This window comes from Protopterus annectens, chromosome 17.part0 (genome assembly GCF_019279795.1).
Source record: "Protopterus annectens isolate FY-2018-M chromosome 17.part0, PAN1.0, whole genome shotgun sequence".
NCBI lineage: Eukaryota > Metazoa > Chordata > Ceratodontiformes > Protopteridae > Protopterus > Protopterus annectens.
Window position 1 is genome coordinate 86,117,781 of NC_056751.1, and position 16,476 is coordinate 86,134,256.

Below are 16,476 nucleotides of genomic sequence, written 5' to 3' on the forward strand. Positions count from 1 at the left end.
CTTTGTTGTGTTCCACAGGCTCTTCATAGATACTTCTCCAAAATGCATCTATTTCTTCTTTTTTTGGTGTTTTTTCAATTCCTTTTACCTTGTTTCCCAATTCTCTATAAAACTTTTTTGGGTCATCAATAAGCTGCTTATTTTGTACTTTTCCTTTATATTTATCTGTGTAGCTTCTAAGTTTTTCCACCTGTGCTGAAATCTTTAGTTTATTTGCGATAGTGCATGATAGCTCCTGGTCTGTTCTAATATTGTGCATTGCTTTTATCATGTCTATCTTTCTTAGTATTTTTGTTGATCTATTCTCTCCTCTATAGTCTTCTAACAGTGATACTTCTTGTCTTAGTTGCTTTATAGTTTTCCCTAGTCAATACCTCCATGGGTGGTATTCGATTTCTCCCCTTCCTTTGCCTCAATACCCAGTGTTTTTGTGGTAGAACTTTATTAGTCATTAGTTTAGCTGCACAGTAATATATCCTGTTTACTTCTGTTATATTGCATGGATGTCTGTGGACAGTCCTAATTACTGTGTTCATTTGTTTTATCCGACTTCTGACCTTTAGGGTTTTATTGACCTTCTGCAGTCTATTTCTTTCACTGATCTTAATATATCTATCTATATCAATTAAATCACGCAAGTCTTCCTTTAGTTCATTTTCTTCCAGACTGAGAGCACATCCTCTTATCTGTGTAAATTACTAGATGCTGGCTTAACTTACTCTTTAGTCAAAGTGCACTTGTCAGCTATGTCTGCCTCTTATCTCCACCTTCAGCTTCTAGATTTGAGGCTAAATGATTCTTAAGGCATCCTTCATGTAAGACCCCCCCAGGAAATTTGTTGCACCCCCTCGGGATCTTAACTTTATATTAGCAGAGCTGACCCTTTCTCCTTTTGAACCAGCAGCTTCTGCTTCCTTGAAATTTTGCTCTTGGAAAACTATTTTGCTGCTTGCACTAACCTCAGCCATAAGGGTTTCTTAATTACAGGCTCTAATGGCTTCTCCTCCTTTCTTGGTGCTCTGCAGAGACAGAGTGTCTCTCCACACCAGCCCTACCTTTTTGCCTAAAGTGGTAAATGAGTTATCCCTCAACCAGTCTATCCATTTATCTACCTTTTTTCCCCACTCTACAGAACTCTGTAGAAAGGATTCTGCACACCTTGGATGCGCATAGACAGCTAAGGTTCTATCTTGACAAAACAAAGGATATCAGGTAATCTGACCAGTTATTTGTCTCATTCTACCCTAGAGCTTTAGGGCTCCCTGTCTCCAAACACTATTTTGAGCTGGATCTCTTAAGTCATTTTCGTCTGCTATGAGCATCATGGAAAGATCCTCCCGTCTCCTGTTAAAACACACTTTACCAGGGCAGTTGTGTCCATGGGTGCCTTTTTCAAAGGACTGGACACTAACTCCATTCTGGAGGCAGCTACCTGGTTTTCAGTCCATACCTTCACCAAACATTACAAACTGGACATTTCCAGATCTAGGGTAGGGTTTGAAATGGCTATTTCTCCATGGCTTCATGGAGACCTCCACTGTCCCTACCTCCTCCCTTTCCTCGTGAGCTTTGGTGTTCTCCCTCATGTTAATACTGCAACAGACGAATAGAAGGACATAGATTAATTGTGTAAAATCTTACCATAATGATAGATGTCCTTCTCTTCTCTGTTGCAGTATTTCCTCCCTCCTTCCCCTGACTTTGTTCTTCCTTAGATGGATGTACTTAGCCTACATATGTCCCCTAGATGGGCATTCCTCCTGGGGCACTCAGTTCTGAGGATGGCGCCTGCGTATGTCACTTTATGGCTGACATCAAACAGCAGCCTACATGCAAAGTACCATGCACCCCTAAGTAGTAAAAATCTTTTGTATACTGGCTGACATCGAGACATCATGGCAGGCAACTTCCTCATGTTAAGAAGAGAAGAGAATGACATCTATTGTTATGGTAAGATTTTAAACAACTACTGTGGTAGTTTGGAAGTTGGGAGGGAAGAAAATGATAAAGATCTGAAAGGTTTGTTTAACAGCATTTTAAAAGGAGGGGAAGCACCAACATCTTGGAAGAAAGCTGTGGTGGCTGTATTAATCAAAGAGAGCAAATAACCCTTTGGATCCAGATTTATATAGAACAAGTTCAATTTTATACCATGACAGAATGGCAAATGTGTTGCTAAAATTGATAAATATAGATAACTATGGTTTGTGGAGGGAAGGCAAACAGTGATGATCCAGAAGGAAATGGCATGTAAGAAGATGCAGCTGTTATTGGTGGTTCATGATGCGTAGAAAGCATTCAATGGATTCATATGGCGCATTGAGTAATATCTAAAGCAGCATTTGTATTCCCCTAATGGAATAACTAGGTCAATTCTGGGGTATTTGAATGGCCAGAGGCAGGAATTAAGGTGGGAGGGTTCCTCTCTGACAAGCTGTGTTTGAACACTTTCAGTATAACTAATATGAATATAAATGTTATATTGTGTTTGAACATTATCTGGCAGAACAGAGCACTGATTTCCTCTTTCCCCTCTGATATTTGCTTTACATTTAGAGTCATTGGCAAACAAAAACAAGAGGCTCACAAATTCAAGGAAATAACTGGTATGGTATCAAGAAAAAATAGCTTTATTTGTGGATGGTATTATTTTGTATTTGATAAAGGACATTTTGGTGTTGTGAACATTTTTGAGACAATTTCAACTCTTTTCTGGATATAAAATGAAAGAAGATAAATCAAATGCTATAGTGGTAAACTGAGTAGCCACACATGAGTCAGTTCAGCGATACCTAAATTTATGATGACATGATAAGATGAAGTATTTAAGGATATGAATAAAAAGGGATTCTGTTATTGCAGCGAAGGATATGTGGGAAAAGACTAAACAAAATATAATACAAAGGCTGAGAAACTGGAAGCTCTTGATTATGGGTATGGATAACAAGATACAAGCAGTGAAAATGTTTTTAGTAATTTTAGTTTTATATGCAGAACAGGCAGATTTTTATCAACCAGAGGAGAAATTCTGGATGATAAAGAGCTGAAGAAATGTATTTGGAAGGGGAAGAAGGCAAGAGCTAAGTATGATAGGTTAATCTTTCCCAGAGAACAAGGTAATTTATGATTTCCTGATTTGAAGGGATATTTTATAGCTATTCAGTTAAGGCTCATATGCATAATACATTACACAAGCCACAGGTTATAAATCAATGTGGAAAGGGAGGCTGATGAAATTGGGGGGAGGTGAAAAATAAGGAGAGAGAATGATTTTGGATGCAAAACCTTGAGGAGAATAACAATCATACAGAATATTATATTCACAAGTATCAAAATTCTTCTAAGAACCTAGCTTGCATGAGAATAGAGAAAGGTGATTTCTCCTATATGGGTGTCTGCAAGTAGGGGTATAGAATGTCAGCAAGGGAGGGGGTGGAATTTACTGGTGAAAATTAGCAAATAAACCAAGGTATTGGGAGCAAATAGCTCTCAAGGAGAAATGTAATGGAGTGGGAAGAAGTTAAGCAGATGATTGCACTGCAGGTTAGAGACTGCCTTCCCTACCAAGGATTGATAACATAATCTAGACAAAGAAAACTGACAGGGGAGTGTTAAGTGAAAGACCAGTTCTGATAGAGTTTTTAGTTGAGTCTAGAATGGAAGTTGTTATTAAAATGGATTAATTAGTGGTGTGTATAAAATACTGCATGTTAACTATGAGTCAATTAAGAGACGTTACAAAATATAGGGAAAAGAAAATGGAAAGATAGGAACAATTAGAAGAAATCTGTAGGGATCCCAAGTATATCAGAAAGTCTATAAGGTTTAGGATTTTTGCATGGAAGTGTTAGTGTAGACATTTTTTTTACCCCAAATTGGCTTCAGAGGACTTTCCCTCAGTTAGGGAGCAAATGCTGGAGATGTGAAGGGGAAGGAAAGAGGTAATTGGGAGCATAACCTTTGGGAATATAAAACACTGCAGATTTTAAAACTTCCCTATACTATGACAAATATGTGAAAGAAACAAATGCTTGCAACTAAGGAAATAAATGTTTTGCTCTGGAGTATAGGATTTGAATTTTCTATACATATTAAGGCCATACTAAGTTTAATCAATGCTATTGTCTACCAGAACAAGTACTAGAAAATGGAAATCAAAATTTATACCACATGTAGCAGAAGATTTAAACATTATAAAGGAAATAAAAGAACTAGGAGGAGGATCTTTAGAAAAGGGGAGTAACAAATTTCCAATAAATAAATTCAATTTCTGAGATCAATACACATAGAATAATGTTCAGGAGGCAAAGTGAGGTTTAAACACAAGCAGTAATTGAGCAATTTATATAATGTTGGATTGAATTAAAGAGGAAAACATAGTTGCATACTGCATGACAATAATAGAAACTGTTCATAGGTTTATAGGCTAATGACCATTAGGGCCTTCTTAAGCCTAGCCATGCATCCCAAATCTCTGACAAGTTCTGTTGCCCTTCATAAGAGTAAGAAGGCCTTGGGAGATGAAACATATACAAACAGAAGCCTGGGAGATGAACCATTTACATGCTGCCTGTTTTCATTGGATACATAGGTGCCAAGCCAGGGATAAATTTCCTGTTCCCCATCCAATTGTCAAAGTTACATTTGAATTGGGTTAGGAAGGAACTACGTTTCACATGGATAGGAAGCCTGTTACATAGAAGGGATTGTCTCGGTGATGCATATCTATCTCTCCAGCAGGTCTATTTATATCACAGACAAGCTTTAAGTCTTTAGAACAGGTAATTTTGGTGCTGTTTGTTTAGTGAATATACTTAAATAAAACAAAACCATGGCAGCTAGAAAACCAGTCTTCTACCTTTATTGTAAAACAACCATTTAGTGCTGAAGAAGTCCATTTCATAGTATAGAAGAATTACATGTTTTACAATAAAGAGTGAAAACTGGTTATCTAGCTCCCATGTTTTGGTTTAATTTAAGTAGTTTTATGTGTCTTGGTTTGTTCTCTGTTTTGTGAATATACAGGAGGTCCATCAGGGTAGGGTCTGACAATGCCTTGTATGCCAGGCACAGATCTCCCCTCAACAGCATGTAGGAGACAGAATACAAGGATAGGACTTTGAGGTCATCTGCATAGGGCATGTTACTTTTACCCTGTATTCTTTTAGCAACAAACCTCTGTGGACATTCTGATTGTTGGGTGTGCTTGGTTAGGTACTTGCCAAAAGGGGCACTGTACTTGATAGGTCTGATGAATATTGAACACAGTGTAACAATAACATCATTGGACCTAGATTCCATACTGTTGTTTATGCTGTTTTATTTAAGTTCATAGGTAAATACTAGGCTAGGCTGCCCTTGTGAGCCATTTTAAGCCTAGCCAATTTCCCTTTCAAAGGTGAAAATCAAACCCTGTACATTGTCTGTGAGGTAAACACCTTAACCAATCAATCAGGGGCGGCTCATGCTATAGGACTGCAGCCCCCCACCTAGAAAAACAAAAACAAAACGGTGAACCAAGAAAACAAAAAGAAAACAAAACTGTGAACCAAGAAAACAAAAAGAAAACAAAACTGAACCAAGAAAAGAAAACTGGAACTCCACGGAGAACTCAGACTGCGTGGGCTCCTTGGATTTTACTGCTGCTCTGGATACATTTCATGTGTGTCACAGGATATTCTACAACAGGTGTGTGTGTGTGTGTGTGTGTGTGTGTGTGTGTGTGTGTGTGTGTGTGTGTGTGTGTGTGTGTGTGTGTGTGTGTGTGTGTGTGTGTGTGTGTGTGTGTGTGTGTGTGTGTGTGTAATGCCCCAGTTACTATCTACTGGTGGCTAGAGATACTCAGGCTTGAACCTTGTACCTTGGATGCAGGTGGCAAGGACCTGAATTCCCTACCCACCACCATTTGTAAAACATTTGCAGATTTTTGCTTCAAATTTGTTCTGTTCCTCATAAAATCTGTGGTTTCTGTATCTTAATTTTTCCTTGCAAAGTCTGTAGTGCAGTGGTGCACTGGTAGCATTGTTGCTTGACAGCTACAGGTTCTCTTGTTTGATTCTTGGCTGGGGTGCCTTCTGTGTGGAGTCTGCATGTCCTCCCATCTTACAAAGATGTGTCTGGAGTGTTTCTCCCTGATCTGCTGAAAATTGGCTTTTGTTCCAAGTCAAACTAGTTTCCTGGTTAACAAATGTTTAAAAATAACAGTCATTTGAATTTCAGACTTCATATTCTTCAGAAAGTATATGGTTACACAAAACCTTTTATTCTAGCAATTGTCTAAGTTTATAACATGGATATTTGAAAGTTGTCCCTATTCGGGAGTGTTTCTCCCTGCTCTGCTGAAAATTGGCTTTTGTAACAAGTCAGACTAGTTTCCTGGTTAACAAATGTTTAAAAATAACAGGCATTTGAATTTCAGACTTCATATTCTTCAGAAAGTACATGGTAACACAAAACCTTTTATTCTAGCAATTGTCTAAGTTAATAACATAGATATTTGAAAATTGTCCCTATTTTTTGGACTGTATTCCCACATTATTGGCTTCGTCCAGGTATTTTGTGCTAAGGTTGAGAACTAAATTCACTGAATGTTTGGGGGTTGTATTCCCCCAATTACTGGCTTTGCTCACATGTTTTTTGCTAAGAGGTTGAGAGCTATGGTGAGAACTGAATTCACTGAATATGTTTGGGGGCTGTATTCCCCCATTATTGGCTTTGTTCAGGTGTTTTGTGCTAAGAGGTTGACAGCTATGGTGAGAACTGAATTCACTAAATGGCAGCCATTGAAGTTTCAGTCTTCCTCTCTTTCACAAAACAGCTAATCTGACATAGTGGTATGTTTCTCTGACTGTTTTGCACAGGGTCCCCTGGGTTCAAGACGTGGCAGTGAAATGTATGGTGGTAACACAGCATTTTATTCTATCCACTTTCCAACATTATACAAGCAATGTTTAAAATGTGTCCCTGTTTTTTGGGCTTTTGTCCCCCTCCAATAAATTTCAGCTTTTTCCAGATTTCTTGTGCTGCAAAGTTCAGAGATACAGCTGAGTGTCAAGTAGATTTTACAAGGAGCTGAGAGCTGCAAGGAAACAAAGGTTTAGTGCTGCTTATGCTGAGTCTGCTTGCATTGTTAATAGCACAACAGGTAGTGTACTTGCTTTTGATGCAAAAGGCTATGGGTTCTACTCCCACAATAGGTAGATGCATTGCTGATACTGTACTGTGTTGTAAAGGGGGGTGGATGCTGCAGTCCTTTTTGACAAAGATACCTAGTAACTATGAACCTGTTATCAGTTTGCCATACATTCCCTATTGCGATATTACTAGCTTATCATTTTTTTAATGCATGCAACATAGGCAATTTATTCCTCAAGGGCAACAGGCACTTTATTTGTAGATGAAACAATGACATATAAAGTTGTTTGCTAGCAGCAACCTCTTCATTAGTTACAGATTTCTTTTATGTGGAATTATTTAGATGACTTTTACTACTTAAGAGATTGTGCATATTTACTGATACTGGTGGACTGTAGAAGGTTGAGTACATTTATGATGGAAATGTTCTGAATTGGGCAGTTTTGTCATTGGTGCATGCATTTTGTTTCATTGTTTACTGGAAAAATGTTCAAAACAAATTTAAAATGACCTCTACCAACTGTACTGTATTGTACAAGCAATATAATTTAATACAATCAGGAAGGTGTATCAAAGAGCATGTGTATGTTTCGTGTTCAACGGGCCTATGATTTGAAAACAGCCCATAGTTAATCTTTATCTACCACTGGCAAAATGTATTTTCTTTGAATGTGGGTTTCAATGCATGTGAGTTTCAAGGGCAGAGAAGTTTTAATGCTAAGTCTGTTTTCATTGTGAGACTGCATTGCTTTGTTTAGCAGATATCTATTAGGGTTTGTGCTGTAAAATGCAAAATAAAACTTTTAAATGAAATCCAAATCATTGCAGAAGTAAACCAGTGTGCACATTACAGTGTTTATGGTAAATGGGGTGAAATAACCAAGGAATGCAACATTGGAATGGCTGCAGGGGGAGGCTCCATTCGAACATGATTTTGAGGGGGGAAGGGCAGCAAACTCAGACAGCCCTGGTTGAACTATACCTCTCAGCTGTCCATATTTTTGCAGAATGAATAGATATTTGCTTCTTATTTTTAGTTTGTTCCTCATAAAATGTGTGGTTTTCTGGCAAATCATTTAGAAATGAAGTCACTAAATGACAGACATTGAGTTTCAGACATCATAACCTTTAGAAAAGTGCATGCTAAAGAAAGACCTGTTATTCTGTCAACTGTCTTAAGTTTATAGAAGAGCAATTTTTAATAGTGTTTGTATGTTCCCCCAATATATTTGGCCTTGTCCAGATTTCCTGTATTAAGAGATCGTAGGTTTACCCCGGGTATCACTTCTGTGTCACTGTTAGACAGAGGCACAGTATACTAACCTCGAAAAAGGGCATAGCAAAATAAATTTAAAATGGGTGGCGAAAACCAAACACATTCTGGCTAGGCTTATAAATGCCCTAGGGTAAGATAGCCTAGTATGAACCTATGAACCTAAGAGGTTGAGAGGTACATGCAAATCGCTTTATAGAATTAGGAATATCCAAACCTCTTAACTGTCCCCAATTTTGGCTCAAAATGTTGCTCTCCCCTAATAATCCCTCCTCAAAATGGCAATTTTGGAAGAAAACGTGGAGGGTTTACAATTATATATAACTGTAATGATCAGAGTTAGATTACTTTTATTTCAGAAATGCATGCGGATGCTCTTATTTTGTTAGCTGCTCAAGTTAACACTGTTAATATTTAAAAGGTGTCCCTTCTTTGACAAGTTCCCAGCTGTATTGTGTGGCAATTTTATATTTTTGCATCACATTTTTGGTCTGTTTTTCATAAATTGTGGTTTTCTGGCAAATTAGTGGCAAGTCATTAAAGATTAAAGTTAGAAAATAATGGCAGACATTTGAGTTTCAGATTTCATACCCTTCAGAAAATTCATACTAATGCAAGACCTACTACTGTTCTATTATCTTTTTAAGTTTATAAGAGCAATATTTAAAAATTGTCCTTATTTTTGGGCCTGTGTCCCACTTCTAGTTCTATATATGGCTTTGTCCAGATTTTTTGCTCTGAAGTTGAGTGGTATGAGTGTCAGAACCATCACTGTCAGCCAGAGACATTTCAAATTGTGACATACTTGTTGCACCCCACTCCCCATTGTAGTGGCTCTGGATGTGTTCAAGGAAGACAAGGAGCAGTTCTGTAGTGTAAGTGTGCAGAGTATTCCCCCATCCAAGGTAGACCACAAGTACGACTTTCATCTGTCCTTGATTTTGCAGAATGTTCTAGTTTTCTGTCATATTTTTATACTGTTGATTTATGCTTATTATTATTCAGGAAATGTATGCTGTTGCAGTGCCCTGTTGCTCTGTGTTTAAGTAGCAATGATTTAATGACCATCAGGTAAGCTTGTCATAGATTGTAAGATGCAAGTAAGCTTTAATAAGCATACTGTTAAAGAATTACCAGCATTGAAAGCCTTTTCATTGTTGCCATGCAGAGAATATTTACATAACTAGATAATGTATAAGCCTTGGGTATTGAAATGCAAATGACAGTATTTGTAAGAAAGGATAGGATTACAGTATTTTCATAAGCTCATTACATTTGTTGGAGACTTGCAGTCATCTTTTGTTGGACACTTGCAGTCATCTTTGCAGGCTTTAACTGTAAACTAAACAGAATGCCAGTCTATCATGTGTGATCCATAACTTGTGCAGGAATCCTTTAAGCAATTTATCTTGAGCTTGTTTCTTGTTTGCTGTTCATTTTTTAATTTGATCATGTCTTCCCCATGAAACAAGTAGATAGTTGTCAGACAGCAGGTCTTTTTTTGGATAAGAAACATTTTTACAAGTGGGAATATCACAGAGATTGCTACTTTCACCATGTTACTTGGTAATTTTATAAAGCTGAATATAAATTATAATTAGAACTGCAATGCAAGGAGTAGTGGTTTGAGTTGAGTGCTGTTTGTTTTTTTTATACTTGATTTTGACTGGCATTCCAGTAATGTATTTAAAAATTAATTTATTTTTTCATGCCTCACAACCTGTGTTTCCATCTAGATATTAAGTAAGTTGTCATGTAGCCAATGCATTGAAATATTTTTTCTTCTACACTTCATTTTGTCTTGATTGGACTCTCTTAGTGACTGTTTGGCACCCCAGGGCAGCGTATTTAATTAAAGTTCCAGTTGTTGTGGTTTTGAGCATAGCTCCACCCCTTTATAGTTGGCCCCACCCCTTCCCATTGGCCCCACCCATTCGACTGTCTCCTGCAGCCTCCCTTTAATTTGAAGTCTCCAGCCACCGCTGCAATCAATATATCTAAACCTACTTTACAGTTTAAAATGTGATGATTTAATAAAGATACTAAAAAAAGGCATTACTTTTACTTCAAAAAGAAAAGTGGACTCTTGCTCTTCTGTTATAAAAATGGCCAGCCACTCACATATGATAGTATATTAGCATACCCTTTGCAGATTCTTAGTACAGAACTGTACATCTTGTGTTTTCTTGATGTTTTAATGTTATTGTCTTTGTCCAAAAGGTCAATAACTAAAACTCTGTCTTCCTACAGCAAAAAGTGATGACTGTTGTTTTATACTCTAACTGTACAATATTTCTGTTGTCTATTTGCATTGTGTGTCTTTCACATGTGTTCAGTCTGATAGCTGTTCACTGGCATCAGTGTTCCACCCCAGTTAACAAATAAATAAATACATGGCACTATCACTAGAAAACACTGGTTTTCACAAGTCAGTAAAACTTTAGTGATTTGTCAAAGTGGAAAATTTCTGCATGGATTTTTACCCAAAGACTAATTAATGAGACAGGTCATGTAGAAACATACAGCTTTATAAAACAGACAAATAAGCCACACTTTTAAAGTAACCTTAGGTTGGTAGTTTCATCAATATGATGTTTGTTATGTAAGTAATAATATGTGGCAGAGTAGACATTTTAGGAGAGTAACTGATTATCCTAGGGTTTTATGAGGTCCATCTTTGTCTGTGGAGGACTTTTGCTCCCTTAAAACATCTGTTATTTCCCTATATTGTCGACAGTGGAGGGTAGAATTGTGCTTGGGAAATTTCAACAGTACTCTTTTGTTGTTGTTGTTGTAGGTGTAAAACAGTATGTTGGAAAGCATTTTATTTACAGTTTGTCCAGTCTAGAAAAGAACATAGTTGCAGATATGTAGGATATTAACTGGAAAAGGTAATGTTTTGTTTTCCCATACCAACCTTTGCTCAATGTAGCAGCAAAAACTGCTTGTGTAAGTTTAGAAGTTTAGATGATTATTTCTTTCTTGACTTGATGTGCTGTATTTCCAATTTCTATTGTTCAGATTGATGGATATTCTGAACTATGCATTACACAGTAATCCGTGTTCTGCTGAATGAATGTACACATTGTTGATTTAGATCAGAGGTACAGTTAGAAATTAATTTACACACCATAGCTTATATGGTGTGCTTAACTGTGCTATGTTCAAACTTCCAGCTACAACACTAACTCTACTTCAATTTAGCACCTCAGTCATTCAGATACCAAGTACATTTCAATGCATTTTTTTTCTTTTTCATTTATGAACTTTTTCACTCTATGCCTCCTAACCATCAAGCCACCTATCACTTGTCTTGAGTTCATTTGTTCCTCTATCACTTAGATCTCTGCAATTCAAGGGCAAGAGATAACTGAAGGGGCTATCTCACAGGCAGCCATGGTGGCAGTTTTGTACTCACTAGTATTTCAGCAATGAGAGCATTTCTATATAAGGATCTAAACCATCCTGATATTTCCAAGATGGCTGCACACTGCATAACAGCTTAATTTCAGCTCTCCCAGTGTGAAAGCAGAAACTCATAAAAGAGCCAGGTGAATTTGTCTTTTTGTGTAAATTTCAGTTGCTGTCTAGTAAGTACACTGCCTGGATGCAAGCAAAGAGAAAGAAATTTAGAGAAACTGAAAGAAAATCAACCACAAAATATGAGACGAAAACACTGGCTGAGAAGAATCTTGCAGCTGTTCAGCAAAAAGCAGCCTTGGTGCACAACATAATTACCAGTAATCTAGAAGAAAACATAAGTCAAATGTGCTCAGAGCTGATTAAAATAAATGAAACACAGAAAAGGTATATCAGCTCAAATAACACAAGATCAAAAAATGGAAGAAGCTTTAAACAGATATTCTGAAGTGCTGATAAAACTACAAAAATCTGGTTGAAATGAAGAAAAGACTGGCTGAGTATGAGACTGCTAATGAAAAGATGTTTCAAAAACGGTAGAATTAGAGGACGGAACAAGTAAGGGAAACCTGAGATTTTCTGCTGTACCAGAGAAGCTGTAAGGAACAGACTTTATTATTTTTTTTATGAAAGCACAAATAAGCAGCTGGACTGGTATTCCAAAGCAGAAGTTTTTTATACAGGGCACATCATGTGTACGTGCCAAACCTGGCTGTCAGAAAGCAGCCAAGACCCATATTGGTAAAGATGCAATTCTACCAGCAGACAGAGTTGATTCTGTCAAAACTGTGGCAGAAAGGCAAAATACTAAAAGTTGGAGAGAGTAGAATGTTAGTGGAAAGTGATTACTCACTGTGCACCAGTCAGAAGAGGAGTAAATTCATTCCAGCAATCAGGGAATGTTGAGAGGCAGGTGTGAGATTCCAACTGTGGTATCCACCTATCTTCAGAATATTTTTTCCTTTAGGTTCAAATAATTTTTTTTTATGATGGACAAGCTAGGAGGAAATACCCAAAAATACCACCTGGAAATACCAGGTGCTATAGCTAGAAGGAGATCACCTGGGAATACCCAGGTGCTGTAGGCTAGATCGTCTGATCTTGGAAGCTAAGCAAGTTCGGGCCTGGTTAGTACTTGGATGGCAGACCACCTGGAAATACCAGGTGCTGTAGGCTAGATTCCTTGAAGGCTGTTTGCTGAGGTACCAGAAGCACCACTAAAAGCTGGAATGTGTTTCCAGGGACTGCCTCCTGAGTGTATTTTTTGGATATTTCGTGTTGCTGTGTGTGTGGATTTGTTCTAAGGAGGAAATACAAATGGTTATCCAACAAAAAGTGAACTATCAAACATAAGGGGACTCTGCTTTTATTCTTCTCATATTAAAACTCATAGAGAAATATTGCCAGTAAAATGCTTTCAAATGTTCGAAAGGAAAATGATTGAGAGACAGAAAAAAAAAACAGGAATTGACTATGAGAACTGAGAGTATGTTGGAAATGAACCAGAAACTGGAGTTGGGAGATGGAGATCAACAGTATGAAAACCAGCAGCTTGGAAATTAATGAATAATGGTAGTATTACAAAGCACTGATCACATTTGGAAATATGGCTGACAAGAAAAACATGAAGTATTGGACTTCTTTGACTTTGTTTAATTTGTAGAGACTCCAAAGTATTTGCCCTACTTCATGTCATTAATGTCAGGAGGAACATTAAAGGGACAGGAAGAGGAGGGAAAAAAGTAACTAAGTAAAACAATTTTAATTCTTAACTATATTTTTATGAAACATTTAATTGCATAAACTACATGACATACAGTAAAGTATCTTCAGTTATTTTTGTGTGTTATAAGGATATTAAAGTAAACAGGTGTCTGTTTTCATCATCTTCTTCTGTCTTTTCTTTCTTTTTTTTTTTAGCTTTTAAGAAAAGTAGGCATTGCAAAGTAAATCTTTATTAAACCATCACTTACAACACAGGCAATCATAGATTTATATAAATGAAAACAAACCACACAATCATAGTTGCAAGCATTTTACATCATAAACTGTATTCATATACTCCCAGTTGCAAACATTAAACATCATTTATAATCTCAGAGGAAGCTCACACCGGAATAAATGTACTGTTTATTGACAATAAAAACATAAGCACTTTCGTTCCAATTACACTTGGTATAGGAACTTCATCAGACTGTCTGATTGATCTGATGAAGTTCCTATACTAAGTGTAATTGGGGCAAAAGCACTTTTTTTTATTGCCAATAAACAGCACATTCATTCCTGGTGTGAGCTTCCTCTGCTATTTTCCTGGTTACTAACTTGTTGATCACTTATAGTCTACCCAGTCATTTTCAGTCAAACATTACATAGCTCATTTATGTCCTGCCTTCTTTTAAACCTCATTCCTCCCCTGTATGTATTGTTCCCACAATTCCTATTTTTCCTATGTAGTTTGCTACTACCTTTTTTTAAAGATCTCAATTCCAGTTATTTTATCTCTGTTACTATATTCACTACATCTAGTATAGTTGGTTTAGATTTTGATTTCCATTTTCTAGTAATTGCTTTTTTTGGCAGCCACCATAATTAGACACAGGAAGGCCTTACCCATGTCTAGGCAATTCTGATTCTGTATTATAGCTAAGAAAAATAATCTCCTCAGTCATAACAATTCACCCACCTATGTCTAGTCAATTCTGATTTTGTATCATAGCTCAAAGAATAATTTCCTTAGTTAAACCAAATTGTTCATCTAGTATTTCTGACAGAGTAGTCTGCAGGGAACTTTTAAAGTCTGCCAGCTCATTACAGTCCCAAAATATGTTCTGAATTACCTCTTTCTTCCCAATCTCATCTTCAACATTTGCAATCTACCTGAGGAAAATTCTTTCAAGACTGACTGACTTATAAAAATACCTATGCAAACACTTCCAAGCAAAAATCCTAAATCTTCCAGACTTTGTTGCATATTTGGGAGCCATACATATATTGCCCCTTGTCTCTCTGTGATTTGGGCTGCACAGTTGTGCAGCAGTTAATGTTGTCACCTCACAGCAAGAGGTTCTCCAGTTCAATTCTCAACTATGGTACCTTCTCTGCGGAGTTTGCAGGTACTCCCTGCATTTGCATGGGTTTCCTCCAGGTACTCCAGTTTCCTCCCACATTCCAAAGACACACATTTGGAGCATTTCTCCCAGGCCTCTGCTGAAAATAGGCTCTATTCTATTCGGACTGTCCTGGTCAATAAATGTTAAATAAATAAAAATAAAATAAGTATACTTAGTCTCTCTTCCCAATCCTTTCTAACCTCCCCTGATTGATTATAGTTTAGATGCAATATTTTATATGTCCTACTGATTATCCATTTTTTAACAGCAGCTTCTGTTCTAGATTCTACTAAAAACTATACCAGTTCTGCTCTTTCACTTAGGATCCACTATTCCTTTCTCTTTGCCAATAATCTGATATCAATCCTTGATAGTGAAGGCAATCTTTAGCTTGCAGTCCAAATGTGTTCTTGGCCACTTCCCATTCTATTACCTTTCCCTTTCCAATTATTTGTTCCCAATACCTTGGTTCCTTTGCCAGTTTTCTCCAGTAAATTTCAGCCCTCTTTTGACTATCCTCTGTACCCCTAATTGATGTTATCCCTGTCATCAGAATCTCCCTTCTCCATTCCCATGTTTTATGAGTATGATATTCTGTATGGTTATTGTTATTCTCTTTAAGGATATGCATGCAAAATATTAGTCTCTCCTTGTTTCTTTAGCCCCCCCCCCATTTCATCATTATTATCTAGTTCCATTTTTGTATTATAGTTTCTGTTTGTGCTATGTATAGCAGCTTTAATCAGGTAATCCCAAACCACATTATTCAATTGGATCAACTTATCCCACTTGACTCTTGCCCTCTTCCCCTCCAAAATAAAATCCTTCATCTCTTTATTAATTGCTATCTACAACTTCTTCTCTGGTTGATAAAATATGCCTGACCTGTGTATAAAACTAAAGGGATTAAAAACATTTCACTGCTTGAATCTTGCTATCCATATCCATAAAACAGAGCTTTCAGTTTCTCAGTTTTGTATTATCTTTTGTTTAGTCTCTTCCCACATGTACTTAGTTGCAATAACATAATTCTTTTTAATACGTACTCCTAAGTACTTCATGTGATCATATTTCCATAAATATAGGTATTGCTGGACCAGTTTTGCTTTTGTTTTATCTTCATTAATGTTGTATCTCAAAAAGACTTGAATCTATCTCAGAATGTTCCACAACACTGAAATGTCCTTTTCTGGTTTTATCAGGTACAAAATAATATCATCTGAAAGTAAAGCCAACTTTTTCTGCTTACCATACCCGTTATGTCCTTGAATTTCTGAGTCTCTTTATTTCTCTGATAATAGTTCTCAATATAATGCAAATAATAAAGGGGAAAGAGGTCACCCTGCCTGGTTCCTTTGTTCAAACAGAATGTATGAGAGAGGAAACCCCTACTTTAATTTTTGTCTCTGATCGTTCATATATCCCCCTAATTGATCTTATTATTATGTCAGGGAATGCAAATGCTTCCATTCACCTGCTCACAAAATCCCAGCTTACTCTGTCAAATGTTTTCTCCGCATCAAAACCCACTAACAGCAG